Below are 23,402 nucleotides of genomic sequence, written 5' to 3'. Positions count from 1 at the left end.
GCTCTTAGCTGTTCTAGTCTATATGCATGAAATCTGTTTGCCATGACATGTTGCAGTGTATAGATGAACAAACGAGAGGGGATTCCTTGAACTACTGAGCAAAGTTGAGACTATTTTGTCTCAAGGAGCTTGCACTCCCCAGCTCGTGCCCCTGGGGTTACAGTGGGGATGGGGGGTGGGTCAGAACTTGGTGATTGATGGTCGCAGGTGCTGACGACACAGGTGCAGTGATGCTGGCTCGGGCAGGTGACGGTAACTCGTCTTCAGGCAGGTAGACTGACTTCGAGGCAAGCAGGGACGGGGTCATCATCAAGCCAAGTCGAGGAAGAAGTGAGCATTTTAATGCAAGTAATAATGCTGCGCAACTGTCATAATCTACAAAATTATGCATTCTGAGAACGAGTAAACTAGGAATTGGTACTCTAAAAAAACGAATGGATAAATGTATGACTGAATGATGATACCTGTTAGCACAGCACGGGCAACTAAATGGGAAATTTCCGCAGTGTGGGTTCTTCTATGAAGTGTAATCAACCCTTGGACTTGTAGCCTGGTATGATAATGTGGATTACGTTCTATCTTACTGATAACATGTTTAGGGCCTTTTCAGTAGATGCTTTTGTGGGTGTGGGTGGTCACATGGGTTGTTACAAGTTTTACGTTTATTTGATTTAATTCTCGACTGAGAACAACAAATATTTAATACACGAAATATAAAATTTAGACAATAAGATAATACAAATGTACGTTCTAATACAAAGGTAAAAAAGATTTAAAAAATTTGAATAGATTGTAACATGCAAATTCGTTTGGCGGCACCTTACAAAGCAAAATCAAGTCCTGAATTGAATTAATTCTACATTTTATACGAATTGGTTATGGAAACCTTTTTCTTGCTTTGACGACTGTCGCATTTGGGCAAGTAAACAACATATTTTCCAAGTCTTGCTCCCCTCCATTACATAAGTTACAAACCAATCATAATACAAATATTTATAGGTGAGTCACACACTGGCACTACTTTTTCTTTGACATATCAATTGGTAACACAGTTGAGTGGCAGTGTAAATGGTAGTTTTTAAAAAATTATTATCCAAATGAGAAATACACATTTATCGATCCTAGAAGCATGAAAGGCTGTGCTATCACAACTAGATTCAAACGTGCGACCTGTGGTTTGTTTGATTGTGAAGCTCTGGCGGTGGTGGCATCTGAGCTTTTCTTGAATGTTGCTAGCAGATAAGATAATCTCTTCAATGATGATGACAAAGTATTTGCTTATTGAGGTTTGTGTATTAATTTTGAGGTCTTAGTAGGTAGGACTGTGGTCTGAGTTACAATTTTAAAATGTTCACCAGACAGATTTTTTGGGTGCTTCTCAATGTGAAATGTTCTTTCTTTTTTATTGATTTTATTATTACTACTGTTGTTGTTGTCGATATGTACATACCATAGTCATATGTCAGGACATCAGAATTAGTGCTTAGTATGTGCCGTTATTTGCAGGTGGTGAGCACTGTCATGCTTCTTTAGGGACCTGGGACTGTATCACATAAAGCGATAACTGGGAGGGCTAAGTTAAGACTCAGAGGCATATTTACAAGAAGTGATGTATCGCTGCGCCAAGGCAGCGATGCGTCAACATTTCTTGCGCCTGTGTGAAAAATCCATATGACGCTATGGATGCATTGTATTTACAATACGGGGCTCCATGGCGCAAGGTCCCAAGGATGTGTCAGAAATTCTGAGGTATCCGTGGGAAGGAAGCCACAAGCCATCTGGCCTAAAAGTGGTGCATTAAAGCAGTTAGTCATAAAACGGACTCAACTACAGCAGTGCATCAAAAAACAGAGACGATGAGCCAGTTGTGACTGATGCAAGTAGCCTACTGTGTGGAGACCAATGTAATGGAGTGTCAAAAGGTGAAAAATTCACCTTGCACTCTATGACATTGGTCATGGATGCCACGCATACAAGTCGGCGTAGTGTACTTATGTGTACCACTACGCCTACGTATGTTTGACATAAGTCATTAATGGTGTGTAATGTGTGATTTACTATGTTACCTACCTTATGTGTGCACTTACCTGTTGAGGGGATGTGACTTAATTGCAGATTACACAGTTTCAAGTCACTTCAGCTGGTCAAATTCTTCTGAAACAGCCAATGCATCATGCCTACGCCTGGGTTTTAGATGCATCTCAAGTTCAACGGCCTGCCTCCTGAAAATGCGTCACTTAGGGATAAACTCATAAAACTCACTGCGTCAGTTTTACAGGGATTTTAGGTGGGAATGCCTACCTTGCATATATTAAGACTAACAGGATGCAACCAACTGTGGTAAAGTAAAAAAAAACGACACAGACCTGTGAAAAATGACACATCAGCCTAGATGCGTCACCTTGTAAACATGGAGCAATAACAGCGCCGTCGCTGTGTCCAAAAAAATGACACAGCGGTGGCGCAAGCTCCTTGTAATTGTGCCCCTTACTTTCTGTCAGTTTTGTCTTATGTAGTTGAAGATCTGGAGCAGTGCTCTATCACCACCGCAGATAGTGGTAAATGGATCCTTGTCACTGGAACTTTGAAGGCATGTGCTGCTTTTAGCTGGAAGTGTAGCAGCGTTTTGCTGAGATATGTAAAGTAAATAAACACACAAAAAACAACATACACAAAACAATATAACAACGCAAAATAACAGGTCATTTCACAAGAAAACACTAAATTAAAACACAACACACCTGCAGTACACACAAAATCACATTACAATAATGCAGCACAAAAACACAGCACGACAAAAAACAACAGAACACGCCACCAGCACATCAAAATACCACATAACAAATACACACACACATTCTTTTCACACATTACCACCACCAGAATCCTGTTTTCATAACACGGTGGTAGAAGGTGTTTGGAGCAAGCACTGCCTTAACTTACCATGAAGGACATGAAACAGCATCAGTCAAAAATTGTTTATATGTAGCTCCATGACTTGTTTTTCAAGATCAGAGTTTGACCAAGAGCAAGAGAGAAAGAGAGACAAACAAGGGAGGTGGAAGGATTAAGAGAAAGACAGGGAAAAAAGCACAGGGAGAAAAGAGATGAAAAAGAAACTGCAAGAATTAGATAATTAGAAATTGAAAGTCGGTGTATGGTGTATTCTTGGTAGAAGGCAATCTCAGAATTTATTATCGCGAGGCTCCTGAGAAAAACCTTGGGCCACACTTGGGTTTTTCACATTAAGCGCTGATCGGAATAAACTTGTTATGACTCCATTTAGTGCAATGAATGATTTATGAATTTTCTCCTGTACAAAAGTTATGGGTTACTAGTTTTTGGGTTAATTGAATTATCCTATTAGATTTCAAGAAAATTTTAACTCACCGCTCCCAAAATCAGTCTTGTGTTTGCTATTGCATTCCTACAACATGGGAAATATATTCATAACATACAAGATGAGGGGCTAATCAGATGCGCAGGCCGTTCTTATACACCGAACTAGACGCTAACATATTGCACCACTCCCGAGGGCAGGAGCCTGAATTATTCAGCAGGCAGACAGCCATAAACTCCACTCCACAAACCTCCTTCGCCAGAGTGTTCATTGAACGCGGACTGCCATGCGCATGACTGTGCTGACCAGAGCGGGATCTCTCTGTGACCTAGTAATGGGGAACTTAGAGTCATTTTAATAATTCAGCGTCACTTCAGAAATCCCTCTTCACAAACTGATGATGGAACATAATGCACTGATGGATGGTGTAAAGTCTCAGCTCAGGTAGTGAGTGAGTGGTCCCAGTCCTTGAGCGAAAGCTTCTGCTTCCCTGGCTGCAGGCATCACTCCATCAGCAGGCTCTGAGATTATCCGTTTCTAGTCTTTAATTATTTATTTTGCATTTTGTAATAGTGCAAACCTGGCCCAAGGGCATTGGAGCGGAACAGACTACAGTACACATTTTTTTAAACTTTGAGGCACAGAAAGATTAAGCAATTTGATCAAATTCACTTTTGTTGCTTTTTTTTAGGCCGTTTGAGATAAGTGATTTGTCCACAATCACTGGATGGTGAGCCAAGGCCAGGTTTCGAACCTGGTTCTCGAGGTTTCAAAGTCCGCAGCTCTTGCCACTAGTCACGTCTCCTCCATTTGTGTGATACACCTCCTGAGTTCTTCCTGAAAAAAATCTGACTGATCCTTTTGGACATGCAGACCAAACTGCCTAATCCCCTAAGTGTGTAGTCAATTTCAATCACTACACCCTACAGCCAGACTTCTCCCCCCAAGCCACGTCAGTCCCCCAGCCTTTGGTTACCTGAGAAACAGAACCGCAGACATTTGGTTCAATCCAAATTCTCTGGTTCGCCTAAAAAGTGGAGGTACTGGTCAAAAATTGCATCAGTTGTTTTGATCAGCTAGCTTTCTAGGTACAAAAATCAAGTGAGACCCAATTTCCACTCCGTGGTCCTCGTCAAGAGAGGGCCATAATACCCAATGGGTCCGGCAGCAATATTATCGGACCGTTTGAATTATGAAATGTGCAGAGTGACCACAGACCCCTTGTTTTTTCTCTGATGATTTTGGCCTTTTTGCAGCTGAGATCTCCAGGGGGAACTGCAGGGAAGAAATCAGAGGCATCAGAATTGGAGTCTCAATTTCTCTCCTTGTTCTGTCGGTGTGGAAACATCCTATTCAGTGTAAAGTCCATTGTCCTCCAGTCTGGTGTGCCCCCGGAATATCAAATCAACAATATCGATGGGACAGAATATTGAAAATAAAATATTGACAGGTAAGCAACTTTAGATTATCTATACCTAACTTCACATATATGTACCTACCCAGTACATATATCTTCAAGGTGCGTAGATGTGGAAATAGGAAGAGTACACCCATACTTCCCTATATGCACTTACCTTTCAATATTTTATCCCTGATATTCTGTCCTCAGTATTAGTATGTCACAATATTGTTGGTGTCGATATTTTGCAGTGCAATCCTCCAGTCTAGTGTTTAGGCCTGGAAAACATATTTCTGTGTCTCCCAAATGAAACACACTCACAATGGCTGTGTGCTATATCTGATGTTTATTTACAGCACTGCTACTGTCATATTAGGGGAAAATGTATGAAAATATAACCACAGCTTCCTGAAAAGGCGATCACATACACTCACATAGGATACATATGCTCATTCATGTTAATCTTCACTCTCATCTTCCTTGGTGGCTAACAGCACAAGTGAGGTGATTACTCTCCCACAACTCCATTTCCTGTAACTCACCCACTGGGTTTGCAACCTTTATTTGTGACTCACTTCACTCTGCTCACTTACTGCCCGCCAACTTCAGATTGAGGTCATCAACTCCTTTCCATTTTCTGCACCTCCAGATGAATGCAGGCTGCATGACATGCATAGTCTGTAGGAATCTGACCACCATTAGCTCAACAAGGCCTAACATCGAGCAGACCAGCGGGTCTCAAAGCAATCCGACCGACTCGGTTTCAGAATGGTTTCCGACCAACTCGGGTTCAGGGAGTCTGACCGACCAATTATGATGTTTCCGAACACCATTCGGTTGGACTCCCATTGACTTCACTGGAAGCCTGTGTTCCGAACGAATACACAGGCTCCCATTGACAAACAAGGTGGTCGCAGAAAACCTTGCACCCTATAGCAGGCACCCCATGGTGCTTGCCATACTGTGCATGGTTGGAAAGAGTGGACCAATGGGTACCCCCACGGGCCCCAACCGGAGGCCTTGGGTGAAGGGGGCCTGCTACGGGTCCCCAAAGTCGGCTTCCGACAGCCGATTCGTGTCAGACTGACTGATTCAGAAAGGCTGTCGTAATCTGACATCGTAATCGGTCGGAAACGCGGCCTGTAGAGACGTACAAGTCGGCTCCGACCGACTCAGTGTCTCCGAATGCCATTCGGACCTGAGTCTAAACAGAGTCGGACAGTCCAACGGTTTCCAACCATCTTAATCGGTCGGTAGGAAATGTTTTCGAGTCGGTCAGAAAAAAGTCTTTCAACACGGATTCGGACAAACTGAATGCCATTCGGAGCCTTTCCGACCGACATCCTAATCAGTCCCTAAGGGCCTGATTATGACATCGGAGGTCCGTACACTGGACCGCTGGTGGCGTGGTTATGAGAACACCACAATGCTTAGGGTGTTCACACTGCCGTATTACCAGTGGAGCGCAGGGCTGGTGGTCCGAAGTTGACGGTCCCATTGTGGCGAGATGGCTTGGCCATTAAGATGGGCTGCAGGAGATGTCGCCGTGGTGCAGCGCCTTCTGCACATCCCTGCATTGTGTGCCATGCGCCATATTGTGCATGGCACACAGTGCACGCACAAAAGTGCATGGAGTGTGGCCCACAACATGTGCCCCCATGCACTACACCCCAGGGTGAAATCACGCCAGGGCCTTGTTTGGAGCCCTTACTTTCCCATTACACCATCCTTTTCATGGCGGGGTTCCCGCCATGAAAAGGCTGCACAGAAGAGAAGTCATAATCCTGATGGCGGTGCCTGCATCGACACCGCTGCCATTCCCAGCTGCCTTCTGCTCCAGTCCACCGTCGGGATCCAAGACCCCGGCAGTGTCGGTGGTGTTGTTGTGGGCTGGTAGCAGTCCGATCGCTACACTTCAAATCGGGTGGTCGGACCGCCTTGGTTGCAACGGTCAGACCGCCACTGCGGGTACGTCAGTCCTAGGACCGACGTACTCATAATAAGGCCCCAAGCCTGTGAGTTCTAATGGCAATAGTGAATTTAACAGGAGAACTGTGACATAATATGCTGTAAGATATAAGTAGAGGGCCGTTTTTGTGGCAATGTAGTATGGTGATGCCTATCAATCAAGCACAATACTCAGGCCCTGATTACAAGTTTGGTGGTCCAACCTCCCAAAGACTGTAGCCATGACAGCAAGGAGACCGCAGTGCTGGCAGTCTTCCGCAGTGTTCCGACTGTCGTATTACAAGTTGACCGCAGTGTCCATGGTGCTGCTGCTGTGGTCTTGCGGCAGTGGTGACTTGTATTCCACATATATAGATGCCTGTGTGTGCATTTCGACTGCATATGTGTCGAATGCACACATATGCATGATACATGTGGAAAAATACCATCCTACCCATTGCCGGAGTCCAACCCATTCGTGGAGAGTCTAGGCCAAGGGTATATGGTACAATGTGCACATACCTGTGTATCACCGCAAATGGGGTTTTATTCCTCAGGCTGAAGATGTTGCTGTGTAGTGGGGGACTTGGAGAAAGGGATCAACGTCTGAATCCACTGGGAAGAACAGGAAAGGGGCGAGTATGCACCCCAAATCCTTCGTTTCCACTGACCTTTAGATGGCGGACCGAACAGCGCGGTTGGCTCGTGCGTAAGCCAACTCGTAACACGGACTCCTCTGTACCGCCCAACGGGAGCTACCTTCTCTCATCCATGACCCTGGCCATCGACGGTGTGTTCGCTGTGCCGGCAGTTCAGCCACGGTCTTTGCAAAGGCAATACTCCCATCTCGTAATATGGCGGTCAGACCGCCAAGCTCGCAGCAGTCGGACCGCAACTGCAGATACGACAGTCCACAGACTGCCAAACTCGTAATAAGGCCCTTAGGGGGAGATTTACTGAGCTTTTGCGCCGTGTTTGCGTCACAAAAGTGATGCAAAACGCCAATTTTTTGGGGGGGTAATTTACTTTCCAGCGCTAGACTTGCTTAGCGCTGGAAATAGCGTAAAAGTAATGCGAAGCAGTGCATTGCGCTGCTTGGCGTTACTTTCCGCCATGGGGGCGTACCAAGGGTGATGCATGGGTATTCCCATGCAACCACCCAAGATTTCTCACGCTAAACCCAATTTACAAAAAACAGTAGATTGGGTTTAGCATGAGAAAACTGCACCCTTTTCAACTAGGCGCAAGGAAGGAGAAATGCTTTCATTTCTCCTTCCTTTTCCGACTCTGCATGTGTGCTGCACTATGCAGCATGCATACAAAGAGGGAAAAGCTTTCCCTTGTGTCGAACATATTATTTTGTACAGGAAGAGTACCCTTCCTGTGCAAAACCAATGCTGGACTCATGCACACACCCTAGCGCTGCGGCACTAAGGTGTGTGCATGGCGCACGGCAGCTGTAACCAGCACTGGCGCAAGGGAAAGGGGAGGAGATAGCCATATCTTTGAAGATATGGTGCTCTCCTCCTCCCTCCCTGTCACGCAATGCAGCGCAGCCTCGCGGGGGCTGCGCTGCGTTGCATGACTTTTTAGTAAATCTTCCCCATAGTGTTTAATTTGTGCAGGTCATTGAAAGTTGAGGGAATCTAAAACTCTTTTTTGGGACCAGGGCTTATTTTTCAGAATCTGAATTTGACCCGGAGACAGATAGAGACAGGCTGAAAACGAATATAGGAATAGAGAATGATTGGAAAACAATAACAACAGGAGAAAGCAGGGATGAAAAGACTCACAAGAGTGAAATAAAGAGACAGGAAGTGGAGGTGGTGGAAGAGTCATGAGTTGCAAGACAATTTGGCAGCCATTGTATTCTGCAGGCATGTAATTCAGTAGTGCCATGTCGAGCTCCTAAAGCTTTCGGGCCCTGTACTGATATTTTTTACAAGCTAACCACTGTCTCTAGGAGCGCATTGAAATAAGGACCAGATGAGGTCATCAACGTCACAACGGGATAGGCAAAGTAGGCAACTCAGAATCAAGGTTAGCTCTCTAAATGATTGTCTGTATTGAAGGGCTGATGATAATTGGACAGATGTGGAGCTTACTGTGTGAATTCACAAATCATAAACTATCACGTGCACTTCTCGATCCAGATCAATGCTGGTATGAGCTTGGATAACAGCATGGCGATCCCTTTCTGCATGCAGCAATTACCTGGACAATTGTAAGTTTTACAGGATCAAATTGCCCATAGGGCAATCTGGCAGTGACCGAAGGGCTGGTTTGACAGGTCAGTGTGTGAGCTGTTTTTTTTGGGCAGCTTTATGGCTGGGTGGGCAGCATTTTTTTACACGAAATTTACAGTATTACCATAAAAATTGCCAGCAGCAAGAACAAATGCATGAAGTCTGCCATACCTTGCAAACACCTAGATAGCATGTCTATAGAAGTTCAAAACTGCCCCGATGTGCAAATGTCGGTCACTTTTTTAACCATCTCATTCACTAATGGAGCCCCTTTTATTTTGGTGGCTGGACCTATTTTCTGCCCCAGCCTGAACCTGATGTCTGATTACATCTTCACCAATGTGGATGGAGGATTTACCCAGTTGTGGCTTCTGGGTTCATCATTAGCATACTACTCCATTGAAGTGAAACGTTAATGGGAACTCCCAACACAAGAATTATAATCCTTTCCCATCACGCCCTCATTCTTCTCCAACCTATTCTTTGTGACGCTCTCCTAGGACCTTCTCTTAAAGTTTCTTCTTGTGGAGGAAATACTTACCTCACACATTTGCATCTGAGCTACTTGTATCATACTTTGAGGACACACTTAACTCGGAATCCGTCATGGAAACGCGGTTCCCAGCAGCCATTGTTGTCCCTTCAGGCCTTCACTTCTTCTGATAGGAGAGACGTGAAACCGACAGCACAGCGCCAGGTGCCTGCACGGGGCAGCATCTGCCCAACAGATATATAAATGGAAGAAGGAGTTTCCTCTGCCTGCTCTGAGGTGATGTCTGTGACGCAGATAATGTGGGAAGAAAAAGAGGTTGTACCTGTTGGAGGACAAACGCTCCACTCTGTAACATTTCAAAGGTGATCAGCTGTCAGTGTTATAAAGTTCTCGGTCGTTTGCAGGCAAAGTCAAGACCAATATTTTTTTACCAGGAAGGGGTCTTGCTTTGCCCCTACAAGCAGAAAATGTTGTCCAGGTGCCACAATGAGAGAAGAGGCAAAATGTCTCTGAGCCCACATTGGGAACATTTGTTAGCCATTTACGGTGAAACACTGCATTTTTAAGTGGCTTCAAGGAGCACCAAAAAGATGGTTTGGACCACACTTTTTTTTAATTTAATTTTTTTATTGACATTTTCAAGAAAAAGTCGTACTACAACACAACAGGCCAGCATAATATCAAATGTGTACAGGAATTTAACCAGACACATTCTATACAGTACGTAATACTTCTGTAGCATCGCCCACCCCGCTCATCCATTTCCAATAAATGGTTTGGACCTTACTTAATATCTGACTGTACATCTTTGTGAGTATCACTCTGTAGTTTTGGAAGTGTCAAGGCCTATACTTTTTTGGCAGGGTGCGTTTGCATACTATTTGCATTGCAGCATCATTATTGTAAGCCTTCTGGAGATCAGGGGAGTGCCGCGAGCCAGCTTGCAGCCGCTTCAGGGCACGCATGTTTCATGCAGACTTTGCAGGGGCGGGGTCGAAATCATGGCCAGAGATTCTCTGAACACTATGGGACATATTATCAACGGCCAGCGATAATTATCGCTGGCCGTACATAGCGATAGAAATATTATCCCGGCTATCGCTGAATATTGTCGCCATGATAGCGCTATATTTACGCATATTTACGCATAGCGCTATGGCGATAATATTTCAGCGATAGCGGTGTTTTCAATGGAACATCGCTGGTTTTCCAGCGATGTTCCATTGAAAACAGCGATAACATTGCTGATAGGACCCTGTGGTCCTATCAGCATAATCCATCTCCCATTAAAAGTATGCCTTAGACAGGAATTTAACAGACGTTAAATTCCTGAGTTAAGGCTGAGGTAGCGCGATTTTTTTTATCGCTGCACCTCCTTGTTAATATTGCGAAGCTGCCTTCACGATATTAGCATGTGTTGTTTTCACAGCCAAGCCTTCTTTGCATCTCATTCACGAGGCGAGGCTGTGAAAAAACGGGCTCTACATCAAGGAAACACGCGCTAGCGTGTCCTTGATGATATTGCGATATAATTATCGACGCTTTTCTCCCAAAAACGGATGCTAAAGCGGCAATAATTATATCGCCAGCCCTTGCTAATATGCCCCTATGTTATTTGAGCCTATTTCTATTATAATAGAACTACGTTGAACCTATCGTTCTTACATTTACAGAAAACTCCTTGCTTCATATGGATAAATGGAAACTCAGTGTATACATTCCCACTGCTTTCTCCCTCCCTCCCTCCCCAGATGAGGGAAGAGATGATTCCTGTGGATGGAGAAGGGTGGGAACCCCCCACTTCCCCTGACCCCAAAGCGCCTTGTTCTGTAATTGAATGGCTGCGCCGTTTCCAGCACTGTCAGCCTGACACCTTCCACAAACACCCCAGGAAAAGGATATGACATGTGGTATTCCCTCATAACCTGCCCTCATCCCCCGGCCTCCCTGTACAAACACCGCCGAGAGCTTGCTTCGCAGATACGGTGCGGGGGAGCAGCGTTAGAAAAGACGCGAGAACAGATTGAAAACCTCAAACTGTGAAACAGGAGAATGTGCTCCGAATACAGTATCGAGAAGTAAACATGCGCGCGTTTTCCAGGCTGTGGCCCTGGCGAGGAGAATTGAGAACAAAATGGAAAACTGTGCAGAGGGCGCTGCGGGGTGTCCCAGGCCCAGGGTACTGACTGACTGCAGTCTGCATCCACTAAAAGCGCAGTTTGTTTGTGTAAATTTAGACTACGTCAGCTGGGCGGATTCGTGGAGCTGCGGAGGCCTGGACTCGGCCTCGTGTTTGACAATGGTCAGTCCCGGCGCATCGTCCACAAGACAGTGGTGCTTACTGGGTGTGAAACACGTTGACCTTCGCCGCAAACCCGTCACGACTTTTCGGTTCCTCATAACTCCGGCGTCAGGGAGTGGAGTGCCCGTCATGTGGGCGAAGCGCATATAAATGCTCGGTACTCATTAACCAGCGCGCAAGCGGCGGTGGGATCTGCGCGCTGGGCTGCCCTGGCACCTGCATTCCATGGCCTATCGCTTCCAGCGGACTTTGTTATTAAATTGCCCCATAAATCTCTTAAAATTGCACTTTAAAGCGATCATTATTTTCAGCACCGCTCCCAAAGGCATTCAGCATAGAAACGAGCTGTGCGCGTGACAATACATATCGGGCGAAGCGATTCTTTTCGTCTGAAGGGGCACCGTTGGGAACTGACACACACGGAAAATACATTTTATGTGCGCAGCAGACATTATGTGCCAGTAAACGCAGGCTCGTTGCGATCCAAGTGACATGGCAGACCTCTGCGTGGGCTCGCTCCTCTTTGTAACTTTTTGAAGTGAGGTTGCCGGGCATGAGGTATGCGCCGAATGCAATTATGGTCTTTTGAGCAAGTGTCCCAGCTGCTGCTGTAATCCCTGTACAAATAGCCACTTATGCAACTGCACCACGTGTAGCGCCATAGGGCCTGAAACCGGTCCATGCTAGGCGTTTAGACCCCTGTTCTTGACTGCAGTGTCTGAGAAGTCAGAAACTTCGAGAAAGTTAAACTTGTCGAGTATTTAACCTTTAGGCCAGATTACGACTTTGGCGGTGCTAACGCCAGGTCCGCCCTGCCGCTCCACCACCAAAGCAGTGGTCAGACTGCCCGCCAGATTAGGTGTTTCCTCCTGTATGGCGGGCTAGTTTTTGGCGTTCCCACGGCCGTGCTCCTAAAAATGGGCACCTTAATGATCACGCCAAAAATAGATCCTGCACTGAAAAGTCCATGCCGTGCAGGAACTGGAGCGAATGCACATGGGGGGCCCTTTTAGTGCCCCCCCCTGCATGCATCCCCATGCGGAGGAAGCACAGGGGGCCCCTTTTGTTTCCTCTCTGCCATGGTATTCATGGAGGAGGAACCTCCATGACAATGCTGGCGGAGAGGAAAATTGTAAAATGCTTGGCGGACTGCGGCAGTCCCGCCTAACATATTGCGGCTTCCTGACCACCACAGCAACGCCAAGGGAACAGCAGTTCTCTGGCAGCTGCTGTGAGGCTGTGGTAGTTCAAATGCCTGCCTCCCAATAGGGGGGTTGGGAGACCACCACTTGCATGCCCCCCACGAGTCTGGCAGCCCAAACACCGCCAGACTCATAATCGGGCCGTTAATCCGACATAAAAGTGGATACAGTCAGGGAAGCTAATCAGCTACTTCCCAAAAAAGCACTAAGGTTCAGTAGATATCACCACTGTCATTTTTATAGCATATTGTTGTCAGCAGTGTAGTCCTAAAGACCTGCTATGTAGCCCATCTTGCCCTCAGTGGCATGCAGGTGTATGTGTGTGTGGATGGCAATAGTGTTGGCTGGTATGAGAAACACGTACCTAAAACTGAGTTTTTTGAGTAACTAATGGACATGCTGCAGTTGTGTCGCAGCAAAGTTAACATGTTAGAAGGTGCTAGATAGGGCCTTAGGGAGCTGTTAGTGTGTGTGTATACAAATGCAGCGTTGGAGCTACGTGCATGCGTAGGTAATGGGCTCTAATTGTAGCATTGCGAGCACAGCTAAGAGGAAGGGGTGAAGAAGTACAGAGCCTGGGTAGCCGTGTGGAGTCCAAGTTGTGCACATCCAAGAGTGAGTGTGTGGAGCTGTGGGTGTGTGTGTAGGTACCTGCTTGAGGCCAGACATGTTTTTGAGTTGTTGCACAGCCAATGACAAGCACAGCTAAGAAGGAGGAATAACATCTTGGGTTATAAATGGTGGTAGATATGGTGATGGATGCAGTAGGCAAGTTTGAATCTTCGAGCTACGTGTACTATCAGATCAGGACTGCAGAAACAATGCTGTTGATATGCAGACGTCACATAGAATTAGCCTCCTATCACTTATTGAAAAGGGATGTAGTAGAGGTATTCAACAAGTGTGTGCAATTTGAATATCTGTGTTACTGTACATGTGGGTTAAAAGAATTCAAGACTGAAAAAGAGAATCAGATAAAGCTACAAGGGCATCGACAAATGAAACCACAAGGAGTACCTTCCAGATGGAGCCAACGTACCTGTTTAGTAAAAGTCATATCATGAGGGCTGTATGAAAGGCTGGGTTGGCATGTATTTTGGTGTTTGTGCAGAAAAAGCACTGCTTGCAAGTTGGCATCTATTGATTTAAGTATTTCAATTCAGAGACGCATCTTTGAGTGACGGATGGTCGTAATCCATATAGTCCATATTGGGCAATGCATAGTGGCTTGAAAGCGACTCTCTTACCCAGAGGGAGTCAGTGCAGAACACAAAGAGCTCAGCTGCTGTGGTCTCACAGCCAGGGCTTTAAGTGGACCGGGTCTCACTGGGTCTGAGCTTAAATACAAAATGCGAGGTGGGTCGTACACCGCTCGTCATACTAGCAAATAGCCCCATAAGATTCTGGAGGATGTAGTGACAGCGGCGGGTACACCTATGCCACGAGTATATAGTTAAAATGCCATCCCTGGACACGTGTTTCGAGGTAATTGCCTCTCGTCAGCAGGGAGCAGGTAAGTATGCAGGGTGCCAAGTAGACTGCCAAAAAATTATCAGGTATAGTACCTCTCACGGCGCGCGGGTGCGGGATCCGGGCTCGTCAACCCATGGCTCAGGGAGCTTAAATACAAAATGCGAGGTGGGTCGCACACCGCTCGTCATACTAGCAAATAGCCCCATAGGATTCTGGAGGATGTAGTGACAGCGGCGGGTACACCTATGCCACGAGTATATAGTTAAAATGCCATCCCTGGACACGTGTTTCGAGGTAATTGCCTCTCGTCAGTAGGGAGCAGGTAAGTATGCGGGGTGCCAAGTAGACTGCCAAAAAATTATCAGGTATAGTACCTCTCACGGCGCGCGGGTGCGGGATCCGGGCTCGTCAACCCATGGCTCAGGGAGCTTAAATACAAAATGCGAGGTGGGTCGCACACCGCTCGTCATACTAGCAAATAGCCCCATAGGATTCTGGAGGATGTAGTGACAGCGGCGGGTACACCTATGCCACGAGTATATAGTTAAAATGCCATCCCTGGACACGTGTTTCGAGGTAATTGCCTCTCGTCAGCAGGGAGCAGGTAAGTATGCGGGGTGCCAAGTAGACTGCCAAAAAATTATCAGGTATAGTACCTCTCACGGTGCGCGGGTGCGGGATCCGGGCTCGTCAACCCTTGGCTCAGGGAGCTTAAATACAAAATGCGAGGTGCTTCGCACACCGCTCGTCATACTAGCAAATAGCCCCATAGGATTCTGGAGTATGTAGTGACAGCGGCGGGTACACCTATGCCAAGAGTATATAGTTAAAATGCCATCCCTGGACACGTGTTTCGAGGTAATTGCCTCTCGTCAGCAGGGAGCAGGTAAGTATGCGGGGTGCCAAGTAGACTGCCAAAAAATTATCAGGTATAGTACCTCTCACGGCGCGCGGGTGCGGGTACGTTACCTGAGAATATTTTTTGGCAGCCTATGCAGCAACCCTACACACATACCTACTCCCTGCTGACGAGAGGCAACTACCTCGAAACACGTGTCCAGGGATGGCTAACGCGACACTTATTTTCATTTTAAACTTTTGGCATAGGCGTACCCGCCGACGCTACTTCATGGACCACAATTCTTTGGGGTAACACGCTGGTACGACTAGCAGAGTGCGGCCAATCGGATTTTTGTTTACATTCAGGCTCCCTTGAGCCGGTGGGGCTGACGAGCCCATGGCTACGCACCTGCGCGCCTTGAGTGGTACTTTACCTGAGAATATTTTTTGGCAGCCTATGCAGCAACCCTACACACATACCTACTCCCTGCTGACGAGAGGCAACTACCTCGAAACACGTGTCCAGGGATTGCTAACGCGACACTTATTTTCATTTTAAACTTTTGGCATAGGCGTACCCGCCGACGCTACTTCATGGACCACAATTCTTTGGGGTAACACGCTGGTAGGACTAGCAGAGTGCGGCCAATCGGATTTTTGTTTACATTCAGGCTCCCTTGAGCCGGTGGGGCTGATGAGCCCATGGCTACGCACCTGCGCGCCTTGAGTGGTACTTTACCTGAGAATATTTTTTGGCAGCCTATGCAGCAACCCTACACACATACCTACTCCCTGCTGACGAGAGGCAACTACCTCGAAACACGTGTCCAGGGATGGCTAACGCAACACTTATTTTCATTTTAAACTTTTGGCATAGGCGTACCCGCCGACGCTACTTCATGGACCACAATTATTTGGGGTAACACGCTGGTAGGACTAGCAGAGTGCGGCCAATCGGATTTTTGTTTACATTCAGGCTCCCTTGAGCCGGTGGGGCTGACGAGCCCATGGCTACGCACCTGCGCGCCTTGAGTGGTACTTTACCTGAGAATATTTTTTGGCAGCCTATGCAGCAACCCTACACACATACCTACTCCCTGCTGACGAGAGGCAACTACCTCGAAACACGTGTCCAGGGATGGCTAACGCGACACTTATTTTCATTTTAAACTTTTGGCATAGGCGTACCCGCCGACGCTACTTCATGGACCACAATTCTTTGGGGTAACACGCTGGCAGGACTAGCAGAGTGCGGCCAATCGGATTTTTGTTTACATTCAGGCTCCCTTGAGCCGGTGGGGCTGACGAGCCCATGGCTACGCACCTGCGCGCCTTGAGTGGTACTTTACCTGAGAATATTTTTTGGCAGCCTATGCAGCAACCCTACACACATACCTACTCCCTGCTGACGAGAGGCAACTACCTCGAAACACGTGTCCAGGGATGGCTAACGCGACACTTATTTTCATTTTAAACTTTTGGCATAGGCGTACCCGCCGACGCTACTTCATGGACCACAATTCTTTGGGGTAACACGTTGGTAGGACTAGCAGAGTGCGGCCAATCGGATTTTTGCTCACTGGGTCTGAGCACCGGCATTTTTTTTTAAGGGGGCCTCGAAACGGGTCTCTATCGGGCTCTGTTTTGTGCCCTGGCACAGGCGGTCCGTTTTTTTTTCCGGAATGCAGTGACATCAGGCACATCGATGTACACGTGGTGAGCGTTGTAGAGGATGGGAAATCCTTTAATGAGTCGTTTTCTCTCTGGATTTCCCTTCTCTTTTTGAAACTCAGGAGCAGCAACATTGTTGTGGTGTCACCAGAGCTTTAAGTGGAAGTTTTTTCAATATTATTTACAAGCCATAGTTGCTGCTTATTTACCTTATGTAAGTAACAACCATTGGCAAAGCCAATAGTCCTGACTTGAGGGTATGATGTGACTTGTATCATATATCTGGACGTAATGACAGGAACAGCAAAATAAAAGTCGGGTGGCACACTGTGCTAAACACAGATTTTTAGTATACGTGTTTTTAAGCCACACCCTTAATTACATTGACCCCGCCCCTTTGAGAGACCCCCCTGTTTTTTCATCCCACTTAAAGCCTTGCTCACAGCTATAGATGCTTAAAACTCTTGCCACGCTGTTCTTTATTTATTGATGTCTGCAGAAACAATTTCAGGTCTATGAAGAGAGGGGGCGTTGATATAATATAGACACAAAGTTGTCAAGTGGTGATGATGTAAGATTCATCTCCTTGGTGGTTTGGCACCTTTTTCTCGGACCGAAAAGAATGAGTTTATCGTGCGAGTGTTCATCTTTAGCTACTTCATTTGGGAGATGTCAGACCTACTACAAGCCTTCCTGCATGAAAGAAGGTTCATGCTCTTTGGCTGAACATCTCTGAAGAAAGGACACCAAGAGGCAGTCAAATCCTCAATGGCTGCTGCTTAAAGCATGCATCTTGTGTTGTATTCATTTGCTCACCATATAAAAAGCCACTGGAAGGTATGTGCTTGGCTGTAGGGTAGGGTGAATGTTGAAAGAGAAAAGGACACAGCAGAAGGGGTTTCTCACTTGGATGTGTTGTGTAAATTGTTAAAGCTCTTCATTCACGAATCACACACATTACACAACAACCAGATGGCATTAACGTACATGATTATGACCAGCAAAAAGTCATTGGGATCCATCCCCTCTGCAATGCTCACTACAAATACAACCTTTCATGCCATCATTGACACACAATAGGCCACACCTCCTACTGTCTCCATGGGTCTCCATGGGATGCCCATCCATTTGGAAACTTGGAATGGTGCGTGAATGTAAATTTTACAAAAAAGATCACTTTTTACTTACTAGTATCATTCCAGACTTCATCTGCAGTTCCAATAAAACATGGCCATTCACTGACATAAGGGCTGGGCTACTGGTCAGAAACTGAAAACAAATCAATGAATGGCTCACCCATTTTGGAACTGATGAGGGCATTAGCACTGCCATGCCGTATCATGGTCAAGTGGGACATCTGATTAACAGAAGTAAGCAAGACTGGGGCGAGTAAACAAGTACTTAAACAGAAACCACTTTGTCAGAGTTACTGACTTACATAGTTTTGAAAGCAATGGGGCAAGAATTCAGGTCTATTGAACTAGCACTGGATTTCCATCAGCGTATGTTGTTTCTGAATTGAAGACTAGTCCGTGATACTGTGGCACAACCCCATAGTTGCCTTACTTGTCTAAAATGCCGGCTGTGGCAAGTACTGATGAAGGTATTCCATGGCTCCACGTATTGTAGCAAGGCTGAACTCAAAGCTTATCCCTGCAAGAGGATCTCAGTGCAAATTATTTAAGAGATTGCGTACTGAGAGCTGAATCACTAAAGGTTTCTGCACACGTAACTCTTTGTGTGCGTGCTCTAGCTGCCCAAGCATTGAGTAAAAGTAGACAGATCCTGCTCCAACAGCTATAATAGTGTAGAGACATAAACAAATCTCCAGCCAGGCCCATGGGTTCTAATTTCCTCTTGACACAAAACGCCATCCATTCGCCTAATTCATGCTTATTGCCAAGGGAATAATTATTCATCTGTTGCACATTCTAGCTATTTGATGGTGGATGCGGCTTATTTCTGTTTATGAAAGTATTAGAACTCGCTAACCATAGCAAACATTTTCCATGTACTTATTTTACTCACTAAAGGGGTTTATGCAGCAATGATATAGCCACATAGGCAACAGAGCACTAGAAATTTAACAGTAGAGTAACACAAAGTAACATAAAGATAAAACTTCAAAAACCTATAGTAAGAGACTGAAACTAAGTTTCCAGGTAAGGAACGAACCATATAAACTATACAGTAATAAACAGACATCAATCTTCAATATACATTGTGAAATGACGAGTCTTTAGATCTTTGTGGATGGAGAGTACATTAGTGTTGAGTTTGATGTCTTTGAGTATTTGATTCCATAAACTAGACAGATTGTTTGGGAGTTTTGACTTTGTTCGCTTTCGGTATTTCAAGAAATAAGCTATGTTTCGCCTCTTATGCTTCGCACCCCTCTAGTAGTTCCAAGCTTTAAGTGGTGGGTGAGCCTGAGAGTTGTGCTTTATGAGTGAGAACGGCCATTTCAAGTTGTTTTTGCCTTCTAAGGGAAGACCTTATAGTACTACAGTAATGTTGCCTGACTTTTTGGCACCAATAGAGAGTTTGGCAGTGACATGGAGGATGACTGTGAGTCTTGCAAGGGTGAATTTCGGGTTGACCAGCCAGTAAAGCATTGCCGTCTCTTGATGAGAACGCACTAATGCCATTACTGTGGTCCTGTAGTCAATGGGAAGTGTGGAGTGCCAGAGTTTTCTAAACAGCTGTTATGAAGCTGATTTAGTCAGCATAGATACATGCGCAATGCACATGTTTTGAAGGGTAGTGAATCCTATAGATCTAGCAGAGGGACTAAAATGGGAGATGTACATTTCTAACCTTTTTTGGGCGGGTGGTGGGGATCGTTGGAGTGAAGGAGGAGGAATTCAGTTTTGGGTGGGTATTGTAAATTTTAAATGATAAATGATGGATTGAAATATTACTTTTTCTATAGATACTAATTCAATGCCTATTGGACGTAAGAGCCCTTTTGATGTGGTTCTCTGGTTTATGAAGCGATACATAAAGTGAATTTAAAAAATACGTGTGTTGTATAAATGAAGGCGATCTGTGATAAAAGAAGGGTCTCCATTCCCCCAAATAGTCATGAAATGTGTATCCCTAGTAGAGAGATTTTTTCCTCTATCATACTTTCGTCAATCAGGTGTGCGTGGGGTCGTCTGCATGTGAGGAAGGATCAGTCGAGGCTGAGGCTTGCAGCAGGACACAGGAGGCTGGTTCTCGAAAGCATGACCGGTTCTTTTTTTTTTTTTAAAGAATTCAGAAAACGACCAGTTCGTGTCACTAAAGTGCTCTCCATATAACGAATATAACATTCCCAAACTTTAAAATACTTCGTGCCCCTACATATTCTGTGTTATAAACAGTGTGAAGTCAACTCTGCTCAGCGAAATCTTAGACAGTCCCATTACAATAATGACCAACTAGTTTTGAAAAGCTGGTATACAATGTAAATTATAATATTGCAATTATAGTATAATAATGAAAACCCCAAATTAATAAGCTTTGCTGCTAATGGTGCACCAAATGTGGTTCGTTTTCATGCTGTCGCTTTTAAATATTAAAATGTAACTTTCATTGGGGTGAGTAACTTTTAAGCAAGCCCGTAGGCACATATTTGTGCTTTTAACATGAACAGAAAAGTAACCATTTCGGCATTTTTCATAACAACATTGATGCACTGTCTGCTCGAGCTATGAAGGGATGTGCTTATAGTATCCTCAAATTCTCTATGAGTGCAGGATGCAAATGTATTTGGAGCTGAAATTGTAACTAATCAGCAATGATTGTCGATGGAGTTTGGCGGGCATAGGGCCCTCGCTGAGGTCAAAATTTGGATCCCCAAAATAAGAAAAGCGTTTGGGGTTCAGCCTTTGAACCAGTGGCGTCTATCCTAAGAAACGCCCCCCCCTTTTCAAATCCATGACTTTTGAATTATTGGCTATCCGGACAGAGAGTAAAGCTATGCCCTTTGAGGAGTCGCGCTTCCGTAGGCCTCAGTGAACTACATCTCATGATTCCAGGGCGGTACCATGAAGCCTCTAAGCATAGGTGTTCTTCCTAAACGCATGAATAAAAAAAGTAAAAGAGATCATAAGGTTTTCACATTTGATCGAAATCAATTAAGGTACGGCAGATAAGCTAATTAGGGGCATATTTACAAGCAGGCGTTAAAAAATTATCGCCGCTTTTGCGGCCGTTTTCGGCCGAAAAGCGGCGATAATTTTATCGCCTAATTAGCAAGGCCACGCTAACGCGTGAAATTTGCTTTAGTGTGGGGATTCTTTACGCCCAGGTTTGCATCTCTAATGAGATGCAAAGTGGGCGTTCCTGACATGACAGGAGAAGCGACATTTCTCCTATCATCAAGCCCCACGCTATGAAGCATAGCGGCAGGAAAAGTAGCGATAACCCCTGTTATCGCTACTTTCCTTACGCCTGCTTCAGGACTGACTTAGCCATGATATCCTATGGAGGGTGGATATCATGGCTAAGTTTGTGAGTCCCTATCAGCAAGCTAACGCCACATTGCGTGAGATTATCGCTGGGTTTCCAGCGATAATCTCACGTTAGGCAGTTAGCGTGAGGATTTTTATCGCTGAGGAGATAAGCGTTGCTAATAGCACGCTATCTCAGCGATAAAAATCCATGTTACCCAGCGATAATTATCCTCACGCTAAGAGCGCTGAGCGATAATTATGGCCGGGTGTTGCTGATATGCCCTCAGGAAAGCAATTGAAAGAAGGAGAATGACGTCACTCGAAGGTCAAATCGACAGTTTGTGGCTACAACAACCTCCCTTTAATCTCTCTTCTAAGGGTTTTTCATTAAGGACTGCTTATCAAAGTTTGCAGTGGTTAAAAGTGCCTCTCTGTACCTAGGAGAATAACAAAAAGGATAGAAATAGTTTTTTATTATTAGTCAACTTCATTAAACTTCCTTTACAAGTGAAATCTGATAATGGTACATTCCAAAGCTGCACTTTGACAGCCTGGGTCTGGTACAGGGTGAAAAGGCAATACAGCTGACCATTTGCATTATTCATGTAATCTACTCAATAAATCTCTCCTTTCTTCTGAAAAGAGTAGTTTCCAATACACATTTACAAATAAAACCTCCAGCTATCTGTGCTCCTCATAAAATATTTCCAAATGGCCTCCCCTCGCAGAAAATAGCTGAGCCCCGCAGTGCCAGATCATCTGGGCACGCCGCCTCTGAGAGAAGGTCTCTGGAATGTTCTGGCTCTGAACGTAAAAATCCTCTGGCACCCTAAGGGACAGCGTGAAACATGAACCTCCTTCATTCGCGGTCCAGAATTCCACGCACTTGGATCCAGGCATGTGCTAAGGCCCCTTTGGTATGGCGACCATACTTCTCTTGCTCCTGGCTCAAGATGATCCCAGAAGACTAATGCTGGAAATCTGTAGTGTCTTCAAGGGCCCAAAATGGCCCTACTTAAACTCTTTCAGATCGGGTTACCTTTAGGCTCTTTTGAGCTTACATGCTAACTTTCCTAGTTCGCGTGTGTGGAGAGTTCCGGGGTGAAGCATCAAGCAGCAGCTCAAACCACTCCTCTGTGTTCCTCTGTTGCGTCCCCCAAACCTTGACGTCAAATAGCGCTCACACCCTTCTGGTATGCAGCCATTCGGCAGGGTCTGTAAATGCCCCCTACCAGTAGGTGCCTTTAGTATACGTCACATCCTGTACTGGCCTTCTTGCCCCTGCATCGGAGTTGGAAATGTGGCATAGGTACACATGTAAAGATGCTCCATCGTTTGTGTGGGAGCATATCCCAAGGCAGAGCAGAGAATACCCACCCTGCATCTCACGTGTGCAACATGTGCTGCACTACTACTTGTATTACAGAAGAGGCTGCACAAGCATCTATAACTCGGTGTTTGATTATGGAACTACCCAGGGGCACAAAAGTCCGTATAGACGCCCCTGCACACAGGGTCAGACTGTGAAACCAAAAGCACACCTGGTGCAAAAAAACGCTCAAATTAGTCCACTCCCTTCCTTTCCTTGCTCACTCTCTCATTCTGCCTACCAATCCTATTTCCCCTCTCTCCTTCGCTCCTCTGTTTCTCTCCCCCTTCCTTCACCCCTCTCTCTCTTTCTCTTTGAAGCCCCCAGTGCCTGCTCCAGTTATCCTCTGTGTGCTCCAGAAAGTGAGAGGCACCAGCAGTGTCCCCGGGCTTTTAAAACTGGCCTCAGGTGGCTCCAGACAATCAGGCATATGCCAAATGGTATAAATGGCCAATTCAGACCTGCCTACGCTCCCAGGGTACTTCAGTAATATGGACTCAAAAATAGCAGTGGTCTTAGTATGACATATGATAAATCTTCACTGAGCATCAATTCTCAAATAAGCATTGACAACGTCAATAGGTCTGTGCTGGCTGCCAGCCTTTTGGCTTTGTCAATGCTTATTTTGTCATCGTTTTTGCAAAACCTTATTGTTGCTGAAACTACTGGGCCCTCTGCAAT

This window comes from Triturus cristatus, chromosome 1_2 (genome assembly GCF_964204655.1).
Source record: "Triturus cristatus chromosome 1_2, aTriCri1.1, whole genome shotgun sequence".
NCBI lineage: Eukaryota > Metazoa > Chordata > Amphibia > Caudata > Salamandridae > Triturus > Triturus cristatus.
Note: the sequence above shows the minus strand (reverse complement) of the source record.